The sequence below is a fragment of the Mya arenaria genome, chromosome 7, assembly GCF_026914265.1.
Source record: "Mya arenaria isolate MELC-2E11 chromosome 7, ASM2691426v1".
Taxonomy (NCBI): Eukaryota; Metazoa; Mollusca; class Bivalvia; order Myida; family Myidae; genus Mya; species Mya arenaria.
The window spans coordinates 14,618,340-14,632,891 of NC_069128.1; the positions used below are offsets into that span (position 1 = coordinate 14,618,340).

Here is a 14,552-nt window from a genome sequence, read left to right on the forward strand (position 1 = left end):
AAAATCAATACATACACATATATAACAAACATCAATTGTGACTGATAAACCTTTAACTACATACTAAATAATGCATTTATTGAAAATATTTATTACTGATAACAAGATTGTAACCGTGTTTTTAATAGCAGAAAGCGCAAAAAATATTTAATGATTGGTAAATGCTAAAAGATTTATTGTGGTCTACTATAGTCTCATAAGGTAGAAATACCGTGTGTAATGCTCATTTCTTTCAAATTTAACTCGATATCCTTCATAAGAACCATTGTTTTCGACATTTATTCATTCTTTTAGGAATATTGAAACAACATTATTAATTGTGGTAAACCTTATCTGGCAGTACTTAAGAGTGCATCTTTGACTTCATTACTCGAGTGAATGCACCTTCAAACCGGTTTAACACCAACATGTCACAGTAATCAATACCATCTGTGTTAAGATGTCGGGAATGTGTTAGACGAATGATTTTGTTTTATGGAGCTTTGAAGAGCGATGAATGGCACTAAAGTGGTGCCAAATGGATATCTCAAACACCCATTGGTAAGTCATTTATTTTTTTCCATTTAATTTTTTGTCTTGATTTTTGAATATATAAACAGTCAATAAGTTTAAATAAGTAGGACATCTCGTTAAGAACGTTCACTTGAAACAGTCCTCTTCTTATCCACACTTCGACAAGGAGTGGGGCTACTCTGCCTAAATAGCCGTCAACGTACTCGTTATATTTTAAGAAATATCAAAATAATAAAAAATGGTGTCCCAGTGGTTGCACCAGTCAATTGTAACCATGCCCCCCCCCCATAGTCCACCTAAATGACCGTCAATGGGTCTTTTGACGATTTTAAGACTATGGCAGTTACAGGGATACACATGAAATGTCAAAATAATAAAAAAAAGTATCCCTAATTGCTCATTATTGTAGCTACCCCCCCCCCCCCCCCCCCCCCAGTCTAAAATTATAGACGTGTAATACATTCTTCCAATCCTTACTGGTTGACGGTACATTTCCTAACAGGGCACAAATCCTGAACACCGGCTAAAACACGCGTTTGTTTACCGTGATCGATTATTCGATGATCTAGATAAATACAGAGGCTTGCCTTGGTCACACTTGCAAAGTTTCATCTTGTTTTGTTAAGCATTTTTCTAAAAAATGCCATTTATTTAATATAGCATACTTTTTAATTATAATTGTATGACCATGTATTTTCGCTTTTCAAGTGTTCGGTATTTGTGCCCTCCAAAGCGTATTTTGAAGGGTGATTTACTATCCATAAAATTGAACGATTTTCGACATAATATTGACGAGATCGTGAATCTGTACTTTGACAGCTGTTTTCACATGAACCAAAGATGTTTCATACGAAAGTTTAACTTACTACAACATAAACTCTCCAAGATAATTGTAAAAAACATCAGAAAGTGTTCGGATTTGTGACCTTAGCCAGTAACGTCTAAACGGGTTTGTGCAAAAACCGGGGGTGTTTTGAAAAATATTGAAATTGTATTAAGTGAAGTATTTTATGGTTTAAATTGATCATAAAGGTTTATATTCATACTTTACCATGTAAGTGAAAAGTTATTTTGCATTAAAACACATTATTTACCTTTCCAATAAAACAAAAGTTGACTGACACAGACAACAATTATGCCAAGCGGAACAACTCGACCCAATCGTAATAACTCGGCCACCACTGACAAGCTTCTAGATAGACCTCGAAAATACAATCGTAACAACTCAGCCATGGCCGAAATGTTCCAATTGTTTAAAAATTGTGCCCTGAAGCCTTGCAGGTGCCCTTCATGTATATATCGCTATGTTTTGACAGCAAGAAATGAAAAATAAACGTCAAACTCATAATTATTCATAGGATATGACATTTTTATGTATGGAACTGATATAAAATTACATAATCTGGTAATATTTCTTGTTTTATGATATTTTTGAGATATTAAATGCTTTAACCCAGAATCCCGATCGGAATAACTACCCACTTTTGATACTAAACAATTTGTATGTGAAGGATTTGCCATATCAAAAAAGATACAAAAATCCGTAAACGTACAATTCTTTGGCAGGGTTCGACACTAACAGTAGTCCGGTAGTCCGAGACTACCAGATTTATGGTCGGACTACAAGACATTTTAAGTCAATAGTCCGTCGGACTACTAGAAGAAAGTAAATATCACATCAGTTAATTGAGCATAAAATCTTTATTATACTTAAACTTGCGTAAAACGTGATGTCAAGAAGCCGATTATCACCGGTAAACACTCATTGTAAAGCTTGCCGAAGATGGCCGGGCAGTTCCGGACAACATGGACTGTTAACCGAATTTCGCGCGCATTTCGTATAGCCTTTCGATTAATGTTTAAACCAGTCAGTAAAATGTCTTTATCTAGAAAGGGAAAAAAACATTTTCACACTCTATGGTGTGTTTTAATCGTCAGACATGTGCACCTCTGCTTAAATGTCAGCAAGGTAGATTTGGGTCCAAGTGGCAGATTTTCTAAATCCCTTGCATTTTCAGTCAAAAACAATGAAAGATACGATGCAGATAAACACTTGACGGTTGTAACTATTTTTAGATTTTCTGAAAATACGTCATGATTATTATGGTTTAGGGTATTGTCAAATGTCGGTGTTTATTTAAAGCAAACAGAAGGAATATTATGTCTGGCTTATGCAATCTTTTAAACTGGCTTTTAGAAGAACAGCTGATAAATTAATCATACTGCCAAAACAGGTATAATGCAGTGTAAGTGCAGACGATGACAGAGTTGTGTGCTTTAATTTTCGCGCCAAAATGTAACATTTTATACATTGAAGCTAGGGCCAATAACAATTAACACCACGCCGATAGCGATAAGGCTACACCTACAGTGTCACATGACCTCCGACAAATACCCAGAAGCAGACGATAATAATACAAAAGTTATAAATGACAATCAGATAAAAAATGCATGGAACATGGTAAAACGTAGCAATAAAACCAAGTATAACATTAAATAAGTTCATTATTATTAATTGTATGCAATTGTCAAAACTCAATGGATTTCGCTGTTTTTCTTCCTTTTTCGATTCAGAATCACCTGTTTTATACAAGTGTAATGCATTATTATCATTATTTATATAACTACCTTATTGTTTCTCTCAATGAATAAATTTCCGTTTTAAATGACATGCAAAACTGTTCTAACAATAAGCATAGAAATTTTGAAACGACCATAGTCATTATACATGCAAAGGTTTTTACTTTGATTTGCGTCATTTTAAAATATGATTTTGTTTTATCTATGTAGACGTATATACTTTTTGTGACCTTAAGCTATATATCAGATATTTAATTAAATTTAATAAAAAAATGTAACTCACATAAATTGAGGTGTCTTTTTCACTAATATGTCAAACAAACTTAAATGCAAATGTATATGCCTCGGTTTTAAAACTTTTCGCACAATAAGGAGACAAATTTCAAAATCAAACTAAATCGCAATATATCATCAATATTGTACACTAATTCTCATAATGATATTTCTTATTTTAAGGCTATTAAAACGGAAATATACGTATATTATGTACGTTTACATTAAGACATTTTGAGAATTGAATTAGTCTACTAAACAGTCCCTTGTTATCAATTATAATTTTAGCGACATAAAGGGAAAATGTCAGTATTTCGGATTTCTTAAACTGTCTTTACTATCTCTCAATTATGAGACATAATTTGTGTTAAATATATATAACAGCGTAATTACACTACTGTTGATATGTGAGGATTGTCGGAGGTCATGGCGGATAGCAACGGCAACTGATAAGCCCTGCCTAATTTGGACGCTAGTTTGAGTGACAGGCAGCGTCATGTTAATTGTTATCTTACTCCCATACAAAAAATAATTAATAACACTTTCGGAATTTATTTCATCATGTTTTTTTAAGTATTATATGATATGTTGTTTAGATTAACAAAGAATACTGAATAGTAGGATGCCAATAATCAAATATTGTTTATCAGTAGGATGTCTGTCATTTGTGCCATAACTTAGCAACGATCTCAGTCGAGGTGTTTTAGTGTCAAGTAATTTATTGCAACATTTTCCTGAAAGTGACAGATTATGGGGTATTTTAGCATGGTTTTTAGATTTTTAATCTGAGGTATTTTAGCATAGTTTTTAGCATTTTTTTTGGTTTTAAAATTAAATTTAATGGCCAAAAATTGTTTTGAAGAATGTGGAAATTTTAAGATTGAAACAGATAAAAATCATGACCAATCAACGGGTTATACTGACAATGTTCTAAGAAGGCTAAGTCTCACAAAACACTGAAGGAATCCGTTGCAGGCTTGCATTTTTATGGACTACCATAGTTTTTGCTGGACTACCCAGATTTGGGATCCAGTAGTCTGAGGGACTACCTTGTGAAAAATGTTAGTGTCTAACCCTGCTTTGGTCTACTAAGATTTAGCTTGTGAATGTCATTTTACAGCAAAATCAACAAGTTAAAAAAATACTCATGACCTGTTCCTTATCAATATGAAATATCTTTAAACTTTTAGGAACATTATGCAAAAAAAAAACAACAGTATGTTTTACCTTCGGTATAAGAAAATAACTTTTTTCTAATAAAACTACTGTTGAAAAATGTAAGCTAATGAAATGGAAAATAAAAAGATGCTTCCAAACATGCCATATTTTCTTGAGACCATTCAGGGGGATTAATGTTCAAAAGTCTGAAAATTCAGGGGGATTTTGGTAGTATTCAGGGTTTTTTTTTAGCAGGTCTAATTTGACAAAATTTCAAAGTATTTTAAGACGCAAGTACAAAAAAACAAATTGCCATAATTTTGAAAGACTCCCGAGGGGATTATGTCCAGAATTTAAGGGGATTTGGGTCACATACCAGAGAATTTTCATCATCGCCATGTAGCATTACGGGCATGACACACGTGCCAATTTACCTTGTCTACCCCTTTTTCCAGCACTTCATCTATATTTTAATGAGACACAGCCATATTGCATAATAAAAGCACTCACTTGCAAAATAGAATACTTCACAGAAAAATATGTTTCAGAGACAATTTAATGGGCTTACCTTCCTCTAAAATTGGATACAAAATCTGCTCATTATGATCATAAATGATGACTTTCAGGTAAAAAAATATCAAAATGTAAAGAAAAAATAACAGAGACCGGGTTCAAACTGTGGTCGCCAAAATTGCAGTCCAGTGTTGTATCCACTGCTATGAAAGTTTACATTTATTTATTTGATTTAATATATACCTAGCTTGGTAACATTAAGTGATAACATCGACTAGCCAATCACACATGTATAAAAATTAATTATACTAGGTATACCCACCTAGTAATATTTTTTATGGAAAAAAAATCAGTTAATTGTAAACTATGTGGTACTTCAGTTAGTTAGTTTCAATGCATTGTACACATTGATACCAAATTCATGTCAGTTTTCGACAATTTTCTCTTCTTTCGCTATTTCATCATACGGTGTATAGCCCCTGAATAAAGTTTTACTCTGTTTCATTGAGTATATTTCTTAAAAATCCTTTCTTTGTTCTAATCTGCTAAAAGGTCACAGTCATGTGAGCATCTTTGAGGCCTCTCAGTTATTATAACCAATGCACCAGTCAATTGTACCAATGCACCAGTCAATTGTAACGGTTACTAACCACGCCCCCCCCCCCCCCCCCCCCCCCCCCCCCCCCCCCCCCCCCCCCGGTCCGGGGGTATACTGGGAAAAGTCGGGAATTGGCCGTGTTTTTACTTTCTATGTGGCCACGCAGGGCCGGGTGACCGCAGTGGTTTTGTCTTTGAGCCAAATTTAGCCGAGATTGGGCCTTATATAGAGTCTCTGGTGTGCAGGGGCATTTGGCCGGGGTTTTACCATCAGTTCGTTCCCGCAGGGGAGGGGATTAGACCCAGGGTTGGCTGGACCGAAAGTCAAAGTCCCCGCTATTCCCTGGACCTGGGGGCGCCAGGGTTACAATTGACTGGTGCACAACATATAAGATATTTATAAAATAAATAAAAGTACAGTTAATCAATATATTTTAATTTTAATGTGGTAAATTAACAAAGAATTAGATAGATGCTTTATGCAAAATCTCACAAAGATGGAAAAAATTACTAAAGAGTTCAGGTTTGCTAGTTTGTAAAAATATTTCATGGAATCATGGTAAATTGTTATATTATATGTCCAATGACAGCCCATATATTTTTTAACTACTTGAACCTTTCTTGTTATAATTCTTATTATTATTTTTTTTTAGTTGATGTGTGATGCTGATAATACAGAGACAGCTAGAGTGACAGAGTTTGATGAATAAACTTAAATTAAAAAACAGTGAGTACAATAATCTATTTTAACATGTCTTGTGTGTAAAGTGTGATTCCGAAGCAGTAAATATATATATATATGTATCTTTAAGTTTTGAATCACAAATTTAGATCAAAGATCTATTATCACACAAAACTTAAAGGATATATATGAAAAGTCATGTGAATTGTGCAAGTCATATAATATAAAATTTATATTGATCAAGTCAAGCCATGCCATGTAAAAAAAAACTGACATCATATCAAAGATTGTATGAATCATTCTCAGAGCTATTGAAAATATTTAATTGGTTGTAAGCGGACCATGCACGGTAATTTTGAGTAACCCCACCAGCCAATACAATATGGCTAAAAAGGCTTTGATAATATTTTTTATCTAATGTTTATCTTTCCTAAAATATTTATATTTATAAATCTATTTACCAGTATAAATCTGTATTTATTTATTTATTAATGCATTTATTTGCTCACTAATATATACAATACACTTATCGTTGTATAATGTCTAGCTAATACATGTATACAAATATGCATAATATGCATAATTATTGGGGGGGGGGGGGGGTCATAATTACCTATGGTGTCTTGTTCTTACGAAGATATGATTTTGACTAAAATCCTTACTGAAAAGGCAGTGCAGACTGGCCTGTTTAAATAATTAATTAAATCTTAATGGGTTTAAATGTATTTTATTTTATTTTTAAAGATATTTTAGAGTTTAAAAGGAAGAGAGTCTGTTTTAAAGACTAAATGATTATATAGTCAGGATAAAAAATAATTATTTTTCAAAATCAAGTTCAAATAATTTTCCATTATTTGGCAAATGGAAAAAACCTTTATATATTAAGAATGTTTTACTCGATAGAAAGTAGGCCTAGTATCTTTTGCATTGCAACACTAAGAAAGTAAATATTTATTTTTTGTCTTTTACCAATTCCATCAAAGTCTGTGAGTGGCTCATGATGCTTAGGCCTGCCAATTTAATGGTTTTCGAAATCATAAATTGAGACAACTTATAACTTTTGTACATAAAATCTTCAAAGCTTTCAATAACTTAACATGTCATCCACCTTATTGTCTCAATTTAAAAATAGTTTTCACTCAACAACTTACTTATAATCAGGATAATAATTTGATAATGACTATCACTATCATTCTGTAAGATAATGTACTGGTACATAAATTTAATCCCCAATATATCAGATGAGTGTGATAGTATATGCTCTTAATAGTTGTAGCCCAGAATTATACGTAGGAAACAATAGAGTCATTGGACTGTCACACGAATTTCAATAGCTCGAAATTCGCCTTTTATTTGTACCAGCATGGGAAAACCCTGTTATGTTAATACATATAGCCCGGAAGTAACAAATAAAAGGTGAATTTCGAGCTTTTGACAGTCCAATGACTCTATTGTTTCCGAAGTAATGTGTGTATATTACAACGGTTTAATTTTGTTTGTACCGGAGGATAAGGTCGGAAAAACTAGAATAGCTATAATTCCGGGCTACAACTATTCCGGGCTATATGTATTAATATATATATATATATATATATATATATATATAAATGCACGAAATCAATGTGGGATTTTCATTAAGTTTTGGTTAAACCATCTTTGTAACAAATTACAGTTACTTCCAAATTACATCTTATTCTACATAATACAAACTGGAGGACAGTTCTTTTTATTTGGTAATGTTAAGAGACTTGAAGACAAAAAAAAATGTTTAAATTCAGAAAACCTTACACAAAGTAGAAACCTTCTATTAATGTCATTATCTTGAAAAAATGAACATGCCTTTTAGCAAAATTTTTGTATCAGTCTGTGAAAATCTACATTTTGCCTTCGACATGTTATACAATTTAAGGATATTAACATGGAAATTAAGTTCAATTCTAAATTGACAGTCATGTATTTCTTCCAAAATTTTCATAGTATAAGGAACATGAATTTTTTTATGAATTTAAGTGCATAACTGCAGATAATGATCATTATCTTAAATCAATTACAAGCCAATTCATAGTCATGCATATAGCCGCCTTTTCAAAATATGATAGTGATTGTCTCAAATGACCAGTCTTTCTCTGTGGGGGGTGGGGGCTGTCAGTCATAAGGAAACCTTTAAAAGGCATATTCATTCAGCCAATCAGATGTCAGGTTCAGTGAAAGGGGCGATGCCAGGTCAAGTAAAAGGGGTGGAGCTAAAATAAATACTGACATTCAATGAAGATAGATCCCCCTTTGGCCTCACAAATATGTATCAGTCACACTAGGGGGTGTGACAGGGTCAAGCCATAATGGAGCCATAGGCAAGCAAACTTTTATTAACCCAACAACAGGTGTAATTTTTACCAACTGAGGAAAAAACTTTAGAGGTTTTATTATTGCTCATTTTTTTATACAAATTAAATATCTAACAATGAGAAATATAAAATATGATAATTCAAGCATAATATTGACACCAAACATGACACATCTTGCAAATGGTCTTGAATAAAATTCCTACACTTTTTATAATGATAATACATGGGACCAATATCAAAACCATTATCCTGTTAAATTATAAGGACAGTGGATTTGATATTGGTAATTCGCAGACAATACAATGTAATTAAGTAAAAAAATACACAGTATGCACATCTGGCTTCAAACAAAAATTGTTGCTTAGGCCAAAAAAAAGTATTCATAGTTTCCATTTAAATATCAAAAAAGGTAGGCATACGGTAACTGTTGTTTTTTTTAGGACCATGTTTCTTTGGCAAACTGACCTATATCAGGGAATTATTAAGGTCTTTACTAAAAAAGCACATATTGATCAAAACACCAAAAACAAAAAAGGATCAGAAGGATGAAAATAGGGTCAGTTGGGCGGAAACAAAGATTTTTGAATCCTTATTTTGTCAATGATGTCATGTCAGTGATCAAAATGATAACACAATTTAAGCCCTGCATTCTGGAATGTGGGGCTAAATTCTTGATTGTGTTATAGTAGGGCCAAAAATAAAATGATTCGGTTAGGGTTACATCCTTTTTAAAAACAGAAAGAGTAAAAAGTATAAAGGATTACATTTTTAAAATACATAATATATATGCGTTTTCACTTTAAAATACATGCATTGTTACAGTCTTGTTTTCAGTAAGTAACTTTTCCTTAAATGCATTCTTTGGAAAGTAATTTAAGGTTTATTATTCAAAATATATGTTAGTCAACTTGTGTATGTATTGATTTCCAACTTTTTTATTTTTTGTTTAAACTTTATGTATTAGAATTTCTTTGCGTAAATACCTGCTTATGTGATAAAAGACTGCTGACTAAAGATTAGATTTCAGATTTTGATATTTCCATTCCAAATTTAATGTTTTACAGCTTAAACTGCTTCTAACAGTTTAAGAAAAATGCATAAAACATCAATTTTGGATGGAAGTATGAAAAGCTGCAATCTGATATTTTGTCAGCAGTCTTTTATCGCTGGTTTGCAGATATTTACGCAAAAATTCGCTTGTTCGAAGACAAAATTTTTAAAAAAAGTTGTCAAAACGTTCAATCTGTGAGGTTGCAGCTTTAATATAAGACTAACATAAATATTAAAAACACATGAGGCCGCTTTAATATTAACATGTCAATATCAAAAAGAAGATGAAAACTGAAAACTATGAGAAAGTGTTTTTATAATTAAAAATAAATTGCTTAAAGCAAATATCTGAAATTATTAATTGTCATGCAAAGCAGCCTGTAATGAATATGAATATTAGATTTTGGCCTTGAACACCTTTTTATGAAGAGTGTTTTGAAGTAAGGATTATCATAATGCTGAACTTAATATTGTACTGTAGCTTTGTAGCAAATCCTTATGATTAAAGTCACTGTGTCTTCCTTATGCTGTGATAAAGATCTCCATAGTAACATTTCTAAACCTAATAAATTAAGTGAAAAAGGGTGTTTATTGGGGGTAATAAAACACATCTTGATAATGGCCAATTAGTTTTAATCTTTCAAGTGTTGGTAGGATGGGAGGGGGGTCTTAACTTTTTGAACTGCCAATATTTTCCTGGTTATTTTGTCCACCATGTCAAAATGATCTGGGTTGTTTTGTCAACCCTGTCTAAATGGGTTGGACGTGTTTTGTCCCCTTAGTCAAAAATGACATGGGATGTTTTGTCCTACATTTTTATAAAGGAGTTCAGAATAAATAACACATTAGTTTTCGTGCTTATGTAAAATAAATGCAAATGACTTTCATTATAAGTTTAAAAAATACTCTTAACGCTGCATTCTCACAGATTTACCATTTTTACAACTTTTTTATTTTTGTCTTGGAAAGAGCAAATTTTTGCGTAAATATCTGCAACCCATTGATGTAAGATTGTTGATAAAAAAACAGATCTTAGATTTTCATATTTTCGAAAATGTTTTAGAGCTTAAAACCTTACTAACGGTTTAAGAAAAATGCATAAAACATCAATTTATGAACTTAAATATAAAAATCCGCGATCTAATTTTTTGTCAGCAGTCTTATTAACTGGTTTCCATGGATTGTAGCGAAAATTGGCTTGTTCCAAGACAAAAATTAAAAAGTTGTCGAAATGTTTAATCTGTGATAGTGCAGCTTTAATTATGGTAGCTTTTCAGTCATTTGCCTATATATGTCTATTTGATTCAGTAAATACTTCATAATATTAAAGCTAGGCTTATTAGGATATGCTTATTTTTCATTGGGTTCTATTTTTAGCACATAACAGCTTCATTACAAGAATATATTAATTATTATTAAAGCTGCATGCACTCTCACAAATTTACCGTTTTTACAACTTTTTTATTTTTTTTGTCTTGGAAAGAGCAAATTTTTGGGTTTAATAGTATCTGCAAACCAATGATAAAAGACTGCTGACATAGATCATATCGCAGATTTGCATATTTTCGTTTGAAAGCCAATGTTTTGTGGGTTAAACTATTTCTAACAGTTAAAGAAAAATGCATGATCTAATTTTTTGTCAGCAGTTTTATATCACTGGTTTTCATGGATTCTTGAAAAAAAAAATACTTCCTCTGTTGGCCAATTGAGAACAAAATCAAGAGGTTTTGGGTTTTGCTGTTTATATGTTCTGGAATTTTTCAAAAGCATTTATTTATAGGACTTATGAATTTTATGTACAGCATTCTGTATATTGTCAAGTGTCCTTTTTTTAAATTATATACAACATGTATAAATTTAATGTTTCAGGAAATAACCACCATCTCTCTCAGAGGTCATCTTTCTCATTATTGTGGGAAACCTCAAAGGGCATCAGGAAAACCTTCATCAACCTCTTTGTGCCCAGTGGCTTGTGCAACAGTGTTTCAGAAGTATAAATACCTTTTTAATTTGTGTATATCAATTGTATAATGACTTGTTTTTATATATTAAATATATATATATATATATGATTTATTATATATATATAGATGGTTAATCTTATGACTTCCTGATAGTATTTAAGTTGTGAAATATTAAATAATCTTATCATAAAAAATGCTTGGAAATGACAATAAAAAAAAGATATTTGTCGAATAGGAAGTTTCACCTGTCCTGTTTATATTACAAATCATTTTAAATCAGACAGAAAATTCAATATACTTGTTGTATCTCACTGTTGATTTGTCTTCACATTTTGTATTGTCACATCAAGCCTGTTTGAACATCCTAGAGAAGATAAGTGTATAGAAGCGGATATGATATAATAAATATGCATATAAATGTGCTTGGGATTATTTTCAGATTATCATTAAAATGGGGATAATGGATGACTGGCCACACATATGGGGCTATGGACAAGCTTCAGAGCAGGCTGCCAGGTGGTGGTGTTAGTAGTTTATACTCCGGGTCCCGGCGTGAGCACATTGAAGGGTCCCAGAGTGACAGTTCAACCACCCACACCTATCCTGGGCAGAACCAGTACTAGGTGCCTTCACCTCTGCAAGGAACTGACAGCTTCTGTACATGCCAGGTGCAGTGGTACAGTGCGAATGGTCGTAGAAAGGATTTCATAACCAATCACAACAGAGGTCACCTGGTCCGCCCGGGAATCGAACCCGGGATGTCCAATTCAGAGTCCAACGCTCTACCGATTGAGCTGACCGGGCGGACATATTAGCTACATTAGATGACAAGCCATTTATGCTGGACATTCTTCACAATAAAATGTGATGTCACAGGAGCTGTCTATCTCAACAGCTCACACTGTCCGTATTTGACTAAAGGAATGAATGAAGTCACTGCAGAAGTTAGATTGAGGAATGTCCATGTCACTACCCATCATTTGGAAGGAGTTGGATAAAAAAAGTGTGGCCTATGTATTGAAACAGGTCCGATTTCCAGTTACGGACAGTCTTGATTTGTCTGATTACATTTTTGACCAACATGATGGTCTAAAAGAACACTTACTGGTAACTGGTAAAATCATGGCCCAGTTGTTCCAAGAGGCAGGCGAGTGGGAAGTTACTAGACTCCATTTCTTTATGGGTTGATCTGAGGTTCCAGTTCAGTTAAAGTACTGATAGAACACCAAGTGTTTGCCATAATACAGCAACATTTCATTTGTAACTATGTATTTGTTTGAATTGTTGAAACAGTACTGTTTACTAAATAATGTGTATGTATATGAAGAATAATATTATAAATAATTTGTAAGAACCTTTTGATATTAAGTAAAATGTCGATAAGTCTAAATATGTATCTGCGAATCATTTTTGTATATCTGTAAAGATTACATTGCCTATATTCCTCAATTTATATTTTTCTTTTAGCCAGTCAATAACTTTGTTAACTTCTATCTTCAAAATTGTCGGGACAGGGATTATAGCCCTTAATTAACCCAAATATGTAACATTCAATGCAAAATTGGCTGCAATTAGGCAGTTCAGATGCAGGAACAAACATCACTTGGGTCCTTAATAATAGCTTTCCATCTGACATTGAAGATCCAATAAAAGGAATTTGTCATGTGACTGTTTATTAACTCTCAATTTATTGAAAGTGAAATTACTTACATGATTTGTAAGAACTAAATTATAATGATATCAAATGATTGTTTAAATTAAATAAAATAGATGATTACATACATGAACTATTTTTATTTCTTGTTTGTCAATATGAAGAGTAATGCAATGGCTTTTGAATTTCATAAAAAAGGATGGAAAAATGTATGTTTATTGTTTAAGCAATTAATTAAGTAATAAAAGTTTTTTTTTTCTTTTTTTCAAATTGTGCTATCTTATAATACAGATCGTTATTTGTTTAATTTTGGTACAAATGAAGTATATAAGGTATGTCTAATGTTACAAATAGCAAAAATTCAAATGCAAATCATGGTGACTTGACTAAATGTGAATGCTAATTGAATCAAAATAGTTAATAAATAATAATGTTCATTTGAAACAATTGAGAGTATAAGTTTGGTTTGTGTATGCCATATATTCCCGGGGGGGGGGGGGGAAGGGGGGGGGAATGAAAAAATGAAAAGTATATTACTATGCGCAGTGCTATAATAATTAATAAGTAAATGTTTTTGTGATCACAATTTGTCCGGCGTCCGTCTGTCGTCCGTCCGTCCGTAAACTTTTACTTTAAACGACATCTCCTCATAAACCGCATAGCCAATTTCTTCCAAACTTTACAGGAATGTTCCTTGGGTGGTCCCCTTTGAAAATTGTTCAAAGAATGGAATTCCATGCTGAACTCTGGTTGCCATGGCAACGGAAAGGAAAAACTTTAAAAATCTTATTTTTCAAAACCACAAGGCCTAGAGCCTTAATATTTGGTATATAGCATCATCTAGTGGTCCTCTACCAAAATTGTTAAAACTATCCCCCTGGGGTCAAAAATGGCCCTGCCCCGGGGGTCACTTGTTTTACATAGACTTATATAGGGAAAACTTTAAAAATCTTCTTCTCAAAAACCACAAGGCCTAGAACCTTGAAAATTCTCCTGGGGTCAAAAATGGCCCCGCCCCAGGGGTCACTAGTTTCATTACATAGTGTTATATAGTAAATCTTTAAAAATATTCTCCGAAACTGTAAGGCCCAGGGCTTAGATATTTGGTATACAGCATCATCTAGTGGACCTCTACCAGATTTGTTCAAATTATTGCCACAGGGTCAAAATTGACCCCGCCTAGGGGGTCCTTGTTTTTACGTAGTGTTATATAGTAAATCTTT

At 32.8% G+C, this 14,552-nt stretch overlaps 1 long non-coding RNA gene across 1 annotated transcript; it reads left to right on the plus strand.

Annotated features, from left to right (window-relative positions):
* The first annotated feature begins 384 nt into the window (after positions 1-384).
* LOC128240180 (uncharacterized) lies at positions 385-13,812 on the plus strand. The gene is made up of 4 exons (XR_008262076.1): positions 385-540; positions 6,288-6,361; positions 11,581-11,702; positions 12,115-13,812. It is a non-coding gene; the product is annotated as an uncharacterized LOC128240180 (long non-coding RNA).
* The last annotated feature ends 740 nt before the right edge of the window (positions 13,813-14,552 follow it).